The 16125-nt window shown below is 40.8% G+C and overlaps 1 long non-coding RNA gene across 1 annotated transcript in view; it reads left to right on the top strand.

The window, feature by feature from the left end:
• Positions 1-16125, top strand: part of LOC309545020 — a 425302-nt gene that overhangs the window by 361866 nt on the left and 47311 nt on the right. The gene's annotated exons all lie outside the window — the stretch shown is intronic.

Raw genomic sequence — 16125 nt, forward strand, 5'->3', positions numbered from 1 at the left:
TGCTTCAAACCTAGATGTAATAAAGCCATGTTCTCTCTCTTTTTTTATATAGCTTATAAGTTTAGATATGTAATGATACTCCACTTAAATTTAACTCTGCTTTATATTTTAATAACTAATCATCATTAGCCAGCAAGTGCTCCAGCAAGCGCTCTTTTAAGGCAATGGTTCTCAAAGTCTGCAAGACTAGGGCCTAGTATTTATTTTCAAAAAGCATCCCTGCCCCAACAATAAAAAATAAATAAATAAATGAGAGGGCGAGGGGAGGGGAGGGGAAGAGAAGGTGGGACAGGACCACCGAAAAAATCATGGTGCCTACCTGACAATACCCCTAATGTCTTTCCATAGACTTCCTATACTCCCCCAGCTACCCCATACTCTTCACCCTATGCATCCCCTAAAGCACCTCACTCTGCACCCCTTGCATCACCTGCATACCAACACTTTGCACCCCTGCATCACCTGCACCCCATGTTTTACCAATACCCCAACACTCTACACACCTTGCCACCCCACATTCTGCATCCCCCATTACCCCAAATTCTGCACCCCATGTATCACCTGAATACACCCTGCAACACCACATTTTGCATCCCCTTCTACCCCACATATTAGTGATACAGTGCGTCCAAATTACTGCACAGGCGGCCCGGCTTATTTGGTGTAGTTGAACAGGGCTAGTCTTGCAACTCACTGCTGCTCAAGGGTCTTCAGTTCAGAAGTCACTATATAAGTTAAGGGGTTTTTATCAGTGTAAAGTTCCATTTGCCCCACCAATTAAATATTCAACAACATTTTCTATGATAGACCAGACCAGGGCTCAACCTTCTATCCACTAGACACTGAGCTTGATGCCATTTCATCACTACAATGACCATGGGAGACAAAAAAATATATTTGGATTTTTCCCTTTGCCCCAGGAAAACTTAGTATAATGGATGGTAGTGAGAACTCCTATCCTCCTTCTGCCTATAGTTTCTTGCTAAATGTCCTTGACGACCACACCGCCAACACCTTCTATCTATATCAGGAATTGCTGCCCAGCAAGGCCTGTCCCAACTTCCGTTTTACAGCTGAGACTTCCTTTTTCCGAATGGAAGTGAGAGTCTCAGCCAGCTCCCAAAGGGCAGTCTCAAACACAAGAAGAGAGGAGGGGCAAGGGCATCTTCTATCAGTATTAGCTATCCACCTCCTCAGGTAACTGCAATCTGAGCTTCTGCATCCTCCTGTTCCCTTTCATGGTATTAGCATGACGCTGAGCATCAAGTCTCTGATAGCTTTTACTTTGTCTTGCTGTTCTCACTGGAGAAGGTTGGCCCAAACTCTTGAGATATGTTTTTCCCTGATGCCCTGGTCAAGGGGGTGCACATGGTGGCACAGTCCTGATGATCTTTATCCTTCGGCCATTTCTACAGTTTTTGAATAGCAACAGCAGATTGGGAAATAGTCTCTCATGCTGATTTCTCACAAAGAATTTCTTACTCAATTCCACCAAAGGAGTCACAGTCCCATACAGGCTTTCTAGCCAATTTGTAATTTGGGCTAAAGTGGTGTGTTCCGCATCTGGCAGCACTAGGATGGCTTTCCTAGTATCATCTTCCAATGCTTTGATGGCTAGGTTGGGGAGGAGGGCGTCTGGCATTTGAAACAGGTAAGCAATATTTCCTCTCTGCTAATGGGAGGTTTGTGCCATTGTATTTGGATATCAGTGCTATTGCAGATTTGTTGCATAAACAGATACTGTAAATCAGTCTTTGGCACAAATATATGTACAGTGATGCAGAAGAGCAATCTCAGTATTCACCAAATGCGTTACCAGAGGATGGCTCTTCAAGTAGCAGGTTGACATTCCTTTGTGGAGTATTTCTAGGATAATTTTACATGTCTCTGTTTCAAAGACCAAGGAGCCTCTTCTGAGCTGTCTCTACTCCACGGGACCTTTTCCCTACACGTTATACTGTTTCTTACAAGTGAGTTACTGTCCCTTATTTAAAAGGTTTCCTTACCCAAATCTCTTGAGAGTTTTGTGTCAGAACTACTTCCCCTCTAGGAGCACCGTATGGAATCACTAAGGGATCCATTCCCTTATACAACTCACCTTCCCATGCAATAATGGCACAGAGCCACCCATAAGTGGGAAGGCTAACTGTACCTGTCTACAACCAATTTTAAAGTTAAAACAGAGGGGAGTTTGTAGAACACCCAAGATTGTCTCTGGTGATTAAACTGGTCAGAGACAGCAGAATAAATGCTTTGGGAGACTATATGTCACTATTGGATCTAACAGGAAAGAAGACTGGAGATTAGTATTACTTTGTTACCCGTTCCCTAGAAAAACAAGAATTAGATCATCTGGGAGGGACATGATTTTATTGATTTTGGAAATGCCCTTAGGTTTTAAAAACAAATAAACTTTATAGTAGAACTAAAAAAAAAAACCTCTGTGCCCCTTTAGGGAGATTTTCCTTAACTTCCTGTCCCATAGCCAAAACAGGAAGGGAGAGGAAATTCCTCCAAAGTGGGGAAATCCCTGATTGTCACCAGAACTAGTGTCCCCATTGGAAGATTTTCCATCTGTTACTGTTCTGGTGGCAACCCAAAATTTAGGATTTTTTTACTTTCTCTCTCAATGATAATGGTAAACTTATCAAATAGAGAGGGTGAATCTCCCTGACGGGGACATGGAGAACAATAAATACTAGAAGGGTGTTATAACCCCTCTCCACTGTATCCAAGACCAAAAAAAAAAGTTTTTCCTTTAGTTATACTTTAAAAATAAATAAATAAACAAATAAATAAGTACAAAAGCCAAAACCTATTGTAGTTTCCCTTTAAAGAGGAAGTAAACCCTCCTCTACAACTTGTACCTATAGGTAAGCCTATGATAAGGCTTACCTATAGGTACTGTAAATATCTCCTAAACATGAACCGTTTAGGAGATATTTACCTTGCGTGCAACCAATGACGTCACTGGCGCATGCGCTCTGAAGGAACGGCCGCTCGTGCCGTTCCTTCAGAGTACCGTGCCGTGACTGTCGGCTCTCGCGCGCGTGCGCGGGAGTGACGTCACCGCGGCTCCGGCCAATCAGATGGCCGGATGCCGCGATCCCGGAAGACGGGCGACTGGACATGTCATAGAGGTGAGTGAGCGGCACGGCGGGGGCTCGTTCTAAGGTAAGTATTGCATAATGAGCTAATATGCGATGCATACTAGCTCATTATGTCTTTCTCTTGCAGGGTGAAAAAAAAAAAAAAAACAATTGCGAGTCTACAACCTCTTTAAAAGTTCTAATTGCCAAATAAAAATTTGTGCCCAGGGTTTAATTTTCAATTTTGACTTCAGCCTACCTTTAATTTCTATGGCAACATTGGAAGTGATGAGGAATTAGCGCTGCTGCTTCAATATGTGTTTGAAGCGGAGGTAAATTAATATTAATGCAAAGCAACTTTAATGTCAGGAACAGAAGTTTATCTAGGCCTGAAATTATCGCTGTTTGTTTAAACCTTAAAGTGATCAGCTGGTGAGCGCTGGGTTAAAATGCTCACTAAGACTCTTTCCCTTATTAATTAGCATGCGTCCACTCCGCCAGATCCAGTGCCCAAACTTCATTTGTTATGTTCAGCCAAATGCATGAATAGCTTTTGAGTAATTATTTCCCAACATCATCTAATACCTCTCCGCACATCAATTAAAATCCTCTTTTACAAGGAACTGCAGTTTGTTTGAGATCAAATGCCTAGTCCAAAGCTATATCAATCATGTAGAGCTAATTAGCGGGCCTGCTTTTTATCATTTGCTTTATTGCATTATTCTATTATACACTTCCTAATGAAACCAATTGAACAATTTAAAAAAAAATCTTTGTTCAACTATTTTAAAGGCTTAAAGGCGAGGTACATTACAGAGTCAAGCTTCTGCTTTTATTTCTGGGCAATAAAAAAAAAAAAATGAAGGATATTTTGAATGGTTAATAAAGATATCTACAAAAGGTACATATTGTGCAGTTTGATCAGTGCTGTGAAGTTAAATGACGTGAAATATGAGGTTTTTTTTTCTGTTGATGATGAAGATTTTCTGTTGATGTTGAAAATCTTCTGAAAATCAATTGACTGATTGTCCTTCTTTCAATGACTTTGAAGTGTAACTCTAGTTTTTTTTTTAAAAAGATACCCCCCAAGGTAAACTGTTCACCTTTCAAGAATTTTAGGAAACCTTTTTTTGTAGATAAAAAAAAAAATGTTAAAAATGAGAAAAAGCTTTATTGCTTTGAAATTATTGTTTGTTATGCCATGGGGTTGATAGGCTGATCACTTTTCAACAGCATTTATCTATTAGCATAGTGCAATGTTCCTCAACCCTTTTTCGGTCATGGCACCTTTAAAACTATGCAAATTCTCAAGGCACCCCAGCCTAAAATGTAGAAAAACATAAATGTTACTTATTAACCACTTGCCTACTAGGCCTATTTTTGACATTTGGTGTTTATAAGCTAAATCAGTTGTTTTTGCTAGAAAACTACTTAGAACCCCCAAACATTATAAATATATTTTTTAGCAGAGACCCTAGAGAATAAAATGGAGATTATTGTAATATTTTTTATCACACCGTATTTGCGCAGCGGTCTTCCAAACGCAATTGTTTTGGAAAAAAAATCACTTTTTTTAATTAAAAAATAAGAATCCAGTAAAGTTAGCCCAATTTTTTTCCATAATGTGAAAGATAATGTTACGCCGAGTAAATAGATACCCAACATGTCATGCTTCAAAATTGCGCACGCTCACGGAATGGCGACGAATTTTGGTACTTAAAAATCCCCATAGGCGACACTTTAAAAATTTCTACAGGTTGCCATCTTAGAGTTACAGAGGAGGTCTAGGGCTCAAATTATTGGTCTCGCTCTAACGATCGCGGCGATACCTCACATGTGTAGTTTGAACACTGTTTACATATGTGGGCGGGGTTTCCGTGTGCGTTCGCTTCTGCGCGCGAGCTAACAGGGACAGGACGCTTAAATTTTTTTTTTTTACTATTTATTTTATTTATTTATTTATTTTTTTACACTGTTTTAAAAAAAAAAAAAAAAAATGTGATCATTTTTATTTCTAATACAAGGAATGTAAACATTCCTTGTAATAGAAATAGGCACGACAGGACCTCTTTTTTGTGAGATCTGGGGTCAAAAAGTCCTCAGATCTCACAAGTACACTAATAAAGATAGAAAGGAAAAAAAAAAAAAGGACCTTTAAGCCGGTTGCTCGGCAACGACGTTTGCCGTCGCTCCGGTCCTCCAAGACCATAGAGTCAAGTGAGGGCAAGCTTGCTCTCACTCGACATCCTGTCTGTGAGGATCCGGGACCCGATCGTTTTCCCAGCTGCCGGCGGGTCCGGTAAGCGGGGAAAAGGACCGGGATGCAGCGGGAGGGGCACCCCTTCCGCTATCCCGGAGGGTGATCTCGTGGTGAATCCGCCGCTGGGACCACCCTTATCGGAAAGCCGATCGTCTGCAGTTTAAAAAAATACCAGGGTTATGGCAGCTATCTGCTGCCATAACACCGGTATTTAGCTTTAAACTCAGGATGTATATATACTATGGGCCGGTATTGAGGTGGTTAATGGAAAACCTGAGCCTAGGACAATGCACACAACCACCTTGATAAAATTAACTTCACAATAGAAGCCCCCCTTCACATCAGAGGTTCCCCCAATACTTCAGAGGTCCCCGTATCCTGTCAGAGGTCCCCCATCATGTCGGAGGTCCCCCCATCACATCAGTGGTTCCCTGTCACATCTGAGATCCCCATCACATCAGAGTTCCTCCATCACATCAGAGGTCCCCATTACATCAGAGTTCCCCCATCACATCAGAGGCCCCCCCCCCATATTAGAGGCCCCCTAACACATCAGAGTTCCCCCTTAACATCAGAGGTTCGAATCACATCAGAGTTCCTCCATCACATCAGAGGTCCCCCATCACATCAATATTTACCCTGTGCTGTCTGTGCCCCCATTAGGGAAATTCACCCTCTAAATTCACCCTGTTTACCATTATCATTGAAAGTAAAAGAAAATCCAAAAATGTGGGTTGTCCCCAGGAAAGTAATAGATAGGAAATGTTCCAATAGAGACACTAGTTCTGCTGACCTGGGGGTCCCCAAGGAATTCCCTTAATTTTTAGAGATTTCCTCTCACTTCCTGTTTGGCTATGGGACAAGAAGTTAAGGGAAATCTCCCCAATGGGACAAAGATGACAAAATAAATCTTACAGTGGTTATAACCCTCCCTTACTCTATCCAAAATGAAGCCCTTTAAGCACTTAGAGCAACAATTTTTTGCCTTTTGAGATAAATGTTTTACATAAATGAATAAAAGCTAACAATTGTAGGCACCCCTGTCAGCGGAGAATGGTTTTTCCCCTCTAACTGAAACTCTTGCTGGACGGTTTGGTCTGGTAAATGAAGTTGAAAAAAAACAAAATTACAGACTGGATCACCATGCCAAAATGATTTCATATTCCCAGAAGTCTTCATTTTTCTTTTTTATCTGGAGGAGGGAAGAAGGGCTATGCGCAGCTAAGCACACCCTCCTGCCTGCATGCCTGAGCTAAGGGCAGATTGATTCCAGGAAGTAATTGCTAAATTAATCATCTGCCCTTACTCAAGATGGTCATTGCTAGAAATGCCAGGGGGTGTTTTTTTTAACCACTTAAGCCCCGGAAGATTTTACCCCCTTCCTGACCAGGGTTTTTTTTGCGATTTTTTTACTGCGTGACTTTAATGGACAATTGCGCGGTCGTGCAACGCTGTACCTAAACGAATTTGACGTCCTTTTTTTCCCACAAACAGAGCTTTCTTTTGGTGGTATTTGATCACCTGTGCGATTTTTACTTTTTGCGCTATAAACAAAAAAAGAGCGTAAATTTTGCAAAAATAACAATATTTTTCAAATTTTTTTACATGAAATTTCCCCCAAAAAAATGTAAAAATCAAAATTTTTTAAAATTTTTGGCCAATTTGTTTTCTGCTACATATGTTTGGTAAAAAAAAATTGCAAAAAGCGTATTTTGATTGGTTTGCGCAAAAGTTATTGCGTTTACTAACTAAGGGAAAGATTTTTTGGGGACTTTTTTTAACGCGTAATGGCGGCGATCTGCGATTTTGTTGCGGTACTGCGACATTACGACGGACAGATCGGACCCTTGACTGACATTTTTGACACTTTTGGGGTTACCAGTGACATTACTGCAGTAATCAGTGCTATACATATGCACTGTTACTGCAAAATGACACTGGCAGGGAAGAGGTTAACTTTATTGGGGAGGGAGGGGTTAAGTGTGTCCCTAGGGGCGTGCTTTCTACTGTGATTGGCTGTGGCTACTAGTGTAGGAACAGTGATCAACGGTCCTACATAGTAGAACCATCTGATCACTGTTTCTACACAGGGGAGAATGACAGGCGGCTTGTTTACATCAGCCGCCTGACTTTCTCCCTCTGTACCGACGATCGGCGAGTGACTGGCGGACATCGGGTCCGCCGGTCACACGCACTAACTTCCCTGTGAATGAGCCGCGGCGGGCGCGCGCTCGTCCGCTATTGGCTCACAAGGAAGTGACAGGCAAGTGACGTACCGGTACGTCACTCTGCCTGGCCGGGGCTGACCGCCGCAGTATATAGTCGTGTGGCGGTCGGCAACCGGTTAAAATGGTTTGTCCATAAAATAAAGCATACAGACCTGGGTGGATGCATGAGTTTGCTTTGAATTTTAAAAAATGAATGAAATAGTGTTTTCAGTTTGTGATGTTCAGATACTGAAGAGTTCCTCTTAACCGCTTGCCGACCGCCGCAAGTAGATTTACTGCGGCGGTCAGCCCCTGCCAGGCAGAGTGACGTGAATTAACGTCACTAGCCTGGGAGGGTCTGGGGAGCGAGCGCGCGCCCGCGGAGGCGCGCTCCCGCGTGGTCACGGACCCCCCCGCGCGTGTGACCAGCGGACCCGATGTCCGCCGGTCACTCGGCGATCGTCGGGGGAGAGGGAGAATGTCAGGCAGCTTGTGTAAACAAGCCACCTGTCATTCTCCTCACTGTAAAGACACTGATCACAGGGATCTACTATGTAGATCCGTTGATCAGTGTCCTTACAGCTCAAGCCACAGCCAATCACAGTAGAAAGCACGCCCCTAGGGACACACACAGCCCCTCCCTCCCAAATAAAGTTAACCCCTTCACTACCAGTGTATTTTTACAGTAACAGTGCATATGTATAGCACTGATTACTGTAGAAATGTCACTGGTAACCCCAAAAGTGTCAAAAATGTCAGTCAAGGGTCCGATCTGTCCGCCGAAATGTCGCAGTCCTGCAAAAAAAATCGCAGATCGCCGCCATTACGCGTTAAAAAAAACCAACAAAAATGACAAAAATCTTTCCCTTTGTTAGTAAACGCGATAACTTTTGCGCAAACCAATAAAAATACGCTTTTTGAGATTTTTTTTACCAAACATAGGTAGGATAAAACAAATTGGCCGAAAATGTTAAAAAATTTTGATTTTTACATTTTTTTTTTGGGGAATTTCATATAAAAAAATGTGAAAAATATTGCTATTTTTGAAAAATTGTCGCTCTTTTTTTGTTTATAGCGTGTGATCAAAAAATCGCACAGGTGATCAAATACCACCAAAAGAAAGCTCTGTTTGTGGGAAAAAAAGGACGCCAAATTCGTTTAGGTACAGCGTCGCACGACCGCGCAATTGTCCATTAAAGTCACGCAGTGCCAAATCGCAAAATACCCCCTGGTCTTTTAGCAGGAAAATCCTCCGGGGCTTAAGTGGTTAAAGATAAATGTAAGTTCTGAATTTACAAAAAAAAATTTTTGATCAATTTTATTCAACAGATTATGAAATGAGTACAGTAAAGAGCATTGTCTACTAACAGCCCATTTCCTTTAAGTGGCTATAGAACATAGATGCACTTGCATGCGTTCATAAAGGAACAGAAAGAGAAGAAACAGTTTACAGCCGAAAAAAGCTAATTTTTCATCTTAAATGTAACTTGGAGATTGGCAGTTACACTGTAAGCGCTTCCAAAAGACTGCAGAGGGGCTTGTTTGCCAGAGTTCAAATCTCTGGTGGTCTCCTCGCTGCTTCATCTCCTGAACTAATGTCAGATTTCTTTAAGCTAACAATCAAACATTGCTGGTGGTTCACTGCAAAATAAATAGCTGAGAGAATTACTCGGTTAAGTGTTATTTAAAGCCTGAAAGCGCCTGGATTCTTGTCAAAGAATGCCACCAAATAATATATTCACTCCTTGAAGGAGACAGAGGCAATTAGAATCATTATGAATTTATGATGGTGCTGATGGCCATGATGATGATGGTGCTGATGGTGAAATAATGATAAAAGCTCACTCGCATAGGAGAAAATAATGTGCCTTTGCCTGAACGAGCCGCGTTACAATTACTGCAGTGTGGATACAAACAACATCCAAATAATTAAAGACCTTACAGGCACTGAGCTATTTCTAAATAGAAACTCAAGTGTGTTTGCAGTAAGTATCCTTTTCTATTTTTTTTTATTGTATATTCTGGCTGAAAGTCATTTCTGCAATGTTTTTTTTACATTTTTTATTACCATAGTTTCCTAATTATATTTCATGTGTGTAGGGGCTCCCACTAGTGGCTATTGGCATGTCAGGCATGTTAACATCTTTAACGTGCATATGTGTGGATTTGTGCGGCAGCTGGGCGTTAAAGTCCACCTGCCCAGTCCTCAGTCTCTGTGTATGATTGGAAGCCAGCAAAATGGGCTCCTGGGTACCCATGTGAAAGCCAATCACAGTGACCATGGCAAGCCTCCTGGCATTAACACCAATTTGAAGGCTAAGTTAACCTTTAGGAACATGTTACATCCAAAATAACGGTGTTACATGTAACATGTTACCAAAACCTCATATCCTCACCAGAAATGGAGGTTCCCCAGGGAAAACCACAATACAAAAGCTAAAATTTAGGAGGGATACAAGCCCCTTTGTAATTTTTATTCATACAAAGACTAAAATCGAATACATATAAATCCAGAGTTGTATAAAGTACTCAAAACCCATACTTGAGTAAAACTACAAGTGCTCGATCAAAAAGTGACTTGAGTAGAAGTGGAAGTGCTTGATCAAAAAGTGACTTGAGTAGAAGTACTAAAGTATTCAACATTTTTTGTACTTAAGTATTGCAAGTAGTTTTTTTTTTAAATTTTGCTACTCAAGTACTGAAAGTAAAAGTACCAGTAGTTTTGAAAAAAAATTGCTACTCAAGTACTGAAAGTAAAAGGTGAAGTAGGAGAAAAAAATTCTACTCTAGGAAAGTACAGATACCGCCTTTCCGTACTTAAGTACAGTAGTGAAGTAGTTCTACTTAGTTACTATACATCTCTGTATAAATCTGCATAGTAAAATTTTCTCCCTATGATAGAAAAATATTCCTTGCCACTACTAACTATAAGAGATCCTCAATATGGGGTGACACATCCCCTTAACATCTATTTCATAGTTATACAATATTGTTCTTCATTATTGGTCTTCCTCTATGTGTTTCGCCGAGGTTGATAACCGCTTCCTCAGGAAGATGCTATTGCTATGCCGTATAGCCTAATATTGTAGGAATAAGAAAAAATAGAAAACTTGAAAAAAATGAACATATTGAATAATATATAATAGGAATATAGGTTTAGGACATATAATACATACAATAAAATTAGTATGCACTGAGCCAAACCCCATTAGATGACATCAAATCCCTCTGAGCAAGCATCTGGGACACCAGGAACAGGTATTCCCCAGGTGCGGATGCAGGAGGCATACAGGGGTCCAGAAGTAGCTGCACAGAAAAGATAGCCCATTCATTATATAGCACGTTCTCCGGGAGGTTAATCAAGGGGAACAAGGAGTCAAAAAATCCCCCAACCTATGTAAACCCAAAAACGGGGATCATCCTGCAATTTTAACCACATAAGAATAAAAACAGGACAAAAGAAGAAAGGAAGGGAAAGAAAAAGACAAAGACAAGAACATTTTAACCTATGACCCAGAATATAAACCTTGGCCAAGGATGCCACACCAAACAATCAAAAATGATCATACCTACAAAAAAAGGAAATGGATGGTAAGCATGCTCCAAAGTGCTAGGCAAAAAATAAAAAAACTTGACTACTGACATGATAGCAACACATGTTAAAAATCAGCATTATTTGCTAGAAAATCATATATTTTCTGAAAGCAGAGGACTTGTAGAATGAAATGGTGACAGTTGCAATTGTTTTAATTCAATTATATTGCTATCACAAGGGATCTAACAAGCCTTCTGTGTGATAGCATGGGCAGCTAACAGGTCTTCATTAAAGCCTCTTACACATGCAACGAATTTGCGCCGACCGGTCGTCCGTCTTTTGTCCAGAGTGGTGTCTGTTGGTTGGAATATGCTCTAGACTGCACACGAATTTTCCCGCACGACAGAATTCTATTTCGGAAGTGATGTCTTGTGTTGAATTGCTTTCTTTGTGTTCTTTCTTCTCTGAGCATGCCTAGTCTTGCTCATAAGATTTTTCCCCATCGAAATCTGTACTAATGAGACGAACATGGGACGTGTTTTGACGGTCGACAAAAATTATATAGCCTGCACACCAGGATTTTTTCAGCCGAAAAGTTGGAGTCGGTTGTCGGAAACACCATACTAACAATCCGAAAATCGGCAGATCAGTCATCGGACGAAATTTCCCTGCCGAATTTCTACTCATGTGTACGGGGCTTTAGTCTATTAGATCTTCTCCTGCTTTCATAGCTGGGGCAGTTTACGATGGCCTTAGACTCCCCAGAGGGCAGGAGTGGCCCTTATACCTACCATAAAAGTAATTGGGCAATTGTAGAGCCACTCAGATCATTTTTATTGATCAGCCGATCATCAGCTGAAGAAAATGACAACTTGCTTTAACCACCAAGTCCAAACGTTTTAAAATGGCCTAGGGATGGCAAGTTGTTGAGGAGTTTCTGCTCAGCAACTGACATTGTCGCTCCATGGGGAGAGTTTAGTACTGGTTCTAATATAATACTGAAGTCACGATGAGTGATGATGCTGGGGGAGTAGTGTTGCCCCAGAAATGCGCTGGTGTTTTTATAAGACATTTTTACCAACAATTAAAATAATCTGGTACTCTTATCCATTTTGATCTGGTGCTCCTTTTTGTTCTTCTTTCTTTTGCAATATTTTTATTGTTTTCACAATGAACAATATTTGTTCAGATCAAAGGTCAGATCACAGGCTGCAATAAGTAGTAGGTCACAAAACATGTACAATATATGTACCAGGTAGACACTGAAGGGCCTTAGATAAATAGTGTTGCCTACCACCCAGACACTTAGGATACAATGGAAATCATAGGCTAATGTTTGATCTTCTGACATCTGAAGTTCTGGGCAGGTAATTTCGCTAACCAATGGCCATTATACAGCAATCTCAGGTAAACCATAACATCAGAAGGATGACCCATAATCCCAACTGCAAAAACCTTACAAGAAAAGAGGGATATAAAAGGAATGGAAAGAGAAAGGTGAAGAAAAGAGAAAAACAGAAGAGAGGGTACAAGAAGCTGACCTTGACTTGGGTTCTGGTCCTGCATCCCCTGCTCCAACCCTAGTTTCATGCAGGTGATGGTATGTATTGTATCCACTATCCAGAGATTCCAGATCTTTTAAAAACTGGTTTGCCTGTCCTTTCTGTGTTTTTATGGTTTGAGTTACTGTAGGGTAGTTGTGGGAAGTGTTGCTGCGTGGGTGTTTGTTTGAAGTTTTCCTTCAACTGGCTGTAGGTACAAATTTGAAAGCAATGACTACAATTTTAATATTGATGATTATGGCTTACAGCTAGTGAAACCCAAAATTCAGTATCTCAGAAAATTAGTATGCACTCAATACTTGGCCGGGGCTCCTTTTGCATGAATTACTGCATCAATGCGGCATGGCATGAGCCGATCAGGCTGTGGCACTGCTGAGGTGTTATGGAAGCCCAGGTTGCTTTGATAGCGGCCTTCAGCTCATCTGCATTGTTGGGTCTGGTGTCTCTCATCTTCCTCTTGACAATACCCCACAGATCCTCTATGAGATTTAGTTCAGGCGAGTTTGCTGGCCAATCAAGAGCAGTGATACCATGATCATTAAACCAGGTATTGGTACTTTTGGTAGTGTGGACAAGGACCAAGTCCTGCTGGAAAATAAAATCAGCATCTCCATAAAGCTGGTCAGCAGAGGGAAGCATGGCAACTTGGATGCTGTTCCTCTCCGCTCTTTCTCCAGATTCTGGGACTTTTATTTCCAAACGAAATGCAAAATTGACTTTCATCTGAAAAGAGGACTTTGGACCACTGAGCAACAAACCAGTCCTTTTTCACCTTAGCCCAGGTAAGACGCTTCTGACGTTGTCTCTGGTTAAGGAGTGGCTTGATACAAGCAATGTGACAGTTGTAGCCTATGTCCTGGATAAGTCTGTGTGTTGTGGCTCCTGAAGCACTGACACCAGCCGTAGTCCAGTCCTTGTGAATCTCCCCCAAATTCTTGAATGGCCTTTGCTTCACAATCCTCTTAAGGCTGAAGGCTGTGGTTATCCCTGTTGCTTGTGCACCTTTTTCTACCACACTTTTTCCTTCCACTCAACTTTTCATTAATATGCTTGGATACAGGAGCCCGCTTCTTTAGAAATTACCTTTTGTGACTTACCCTCCTTGTGGAGGGTGTCAATGACTGTCTCCAGGACAACTGTCAAATCATCAGTCTTCCCCATGATTGTGTAGCCTACTGAACAAGACTGAGAGCATTTAACCACTTGCCGACCGCCGCCAGACTATATACGGCGGCAGTCAGCCCCTCCCAGGTAAAGTGACGTACCGGTATATCACTAGCCTGGGAGCCAATAGGGGGCGAGCGCGCTCCCGCCCCCGCTCGTTCACTAGGAAGCCCGCGCGTGTGACCGGCGGACCCGATGTCCGCCGGTCACTCGCGATTGTCGGGTGGAGAGGGAGAAAGGCAGGCGGCTAATGTAAACAAAGCCGCCTGTCATTCTCCCCTGTGTAAAAGCACAGATCACTCGGTCCTGCTATGTAGGACCGTTAATCTGTGCTGTTACACACACAGCCACATCCAATGACAGTTAGAAACCCGCCCCTTGGGACACACTTAACCCCTCCCTCTCTAATAAAGTTAACCCCTTCCCTCCCAGTGTCATTTTTACAGTAACAGTGCATATGTATAGCACTGATTACTGTAGTAATGTCACTAATACCCCCAAAAGTGTCAAAAATGTCAGTCAAGGGTCCGATCTGTCCGCTGCAATGTCGCAGTCCTGCAAAAAAAATCGCAGATCGCCGCCATTACTCGTTGAAAAAAAAACAACAAAAATGACAAAAATCTTTCCCTTAGTTAGTAAACGCAATAACTTTTGCGCAAATCAATCAAAATATGCTTATTGTGATTTTTTTTTTACCAAACATATGTAGCAGAAAACAAATTGGCCAAAAATTTTAAATAAATTTAGATTTTTACATTTTTTTGGGGGGGGAATTTCATATAAAAAAATGTGAAAAATATTGTTATTTTTGCAAAATTGTAGCTCTTTTTTGGATTATAGCGCATGATCAAAAAATCGCACAGGTAATCAAATACCACCAAAAGAAAGCTCTATTTGTGGGAAAAAAAGGATGTCAAATTCATTTAGGTACAGCGTCGCACGACCGCGCAATTGTCCGTTAAAGTCACGCAGTGCTGAATCGCAAAATACCCCTGGTCAGGAAGGGGGTAAAATCTTCCGGGGCTTAAGTGGTTAAAGGCTCAGGAAACCTTTACAGGTGTTTTGAATTAGCTGAGTAGAGTGTGACACCATGATGAGTCTAGAATATTGAACTTTTTCACAATATTCTATTTTTCTGAGATACTGAATTTTGAGTTTTCACTAGCTGTAAGCCATAATCATCTAACTTAAAAGAAAGAAATGCTTGAAATATATCACTCTATATTTAATTAATCTATATAATATACGAGTTTCACTTTTTAAATTGAATTACTGAAATAAATTAACTTTTTGATGAAATTCTAATTTTTTGAGATAAACCTGTATATACAAGTTTTTTGATTAAATTTTAGAGTCAAAACTAGGTTTTTAATCAAAGTTTACAAATATGTTTTTCAACAGTTTAAACAGCATGCCCTGCAGATTTCCAGACCTATATTTAAACCCTGCTCTGCTGTAATCAAGCAGCTCCTGGGATACAGAGTTGGGGCCATTTACTAAAACAATTGCAGGCAATTTTCATGCAAAACTGTTATCCTAAATGTTTGGGTCTGTTTTGCAACCAAAACCAAAGATTTAGGGGGACAGTTATAAAAACTTAATGACTATGATTGTTAATATTTTATATTGCAAATTAGAATGAGATTTATTATCTGTATAAAGGTTGTATAATACATTATAATATTCCTGCATGTTTAAGAATTGCTCCTTAGCACCTCTTAGTTCTGCCATTGATATGAGGTTAAATTAACTCCCAAAAGTGGTATTTTTCCATTGAGACAGAAGAGAGCAAATAGGCAGAGAGTTGCTTTTTGGCCGCACTATCACGCAGAACTTTGGTCACAAAATATGCAATTGCTCTATTAAATGCCTCCAAGCGTATCTCCAAACAGCAACCTCTCTTGGGATCTGAGAGCAGCCCATACCTGGGTGACTGTAGACCATGCTGCTATAAACAGCTCTTACCTTCAATAAAGGCTGCTCTTCATACTGGCATTTTTCCCAAGGCTGCAGGAGCACATAGAAAATGTGAATTTATCTTCCGCTCCAAACTGAAATATCAGCTTTACTGGCCTCTAAAAGCACATAAAAAGTTTTCAAAAGTTTCAAAAAAAAAAATCATAAAAGTTTTCTATTTCGTTTTTTGAAAAAAAAAAAAGCCTACAAATGAGATCCTGTCATTTCAAGCTATCTTGCTGTATATGAGCTTGCGATACAACGTGATAAGAAAACTGTCAGGTTTAATGAAGAAAAACAACCAAGCAAACTTAGCCAAAATAGTTTTCTTCTCTCCCTATGCCATTAGTAT

This window comes from Pelophylax lessonae, assembly GCF_965119305.1.
Source record: "Pelophylax lessonae genome assembly, chromosome: 1".
Classification (NCBI taxonomy): Eukaryota; Metazoa; Chordata; class Amphibia; order Anura; family Ranidae; genus Pelophylax; species Pelophylax lessonae.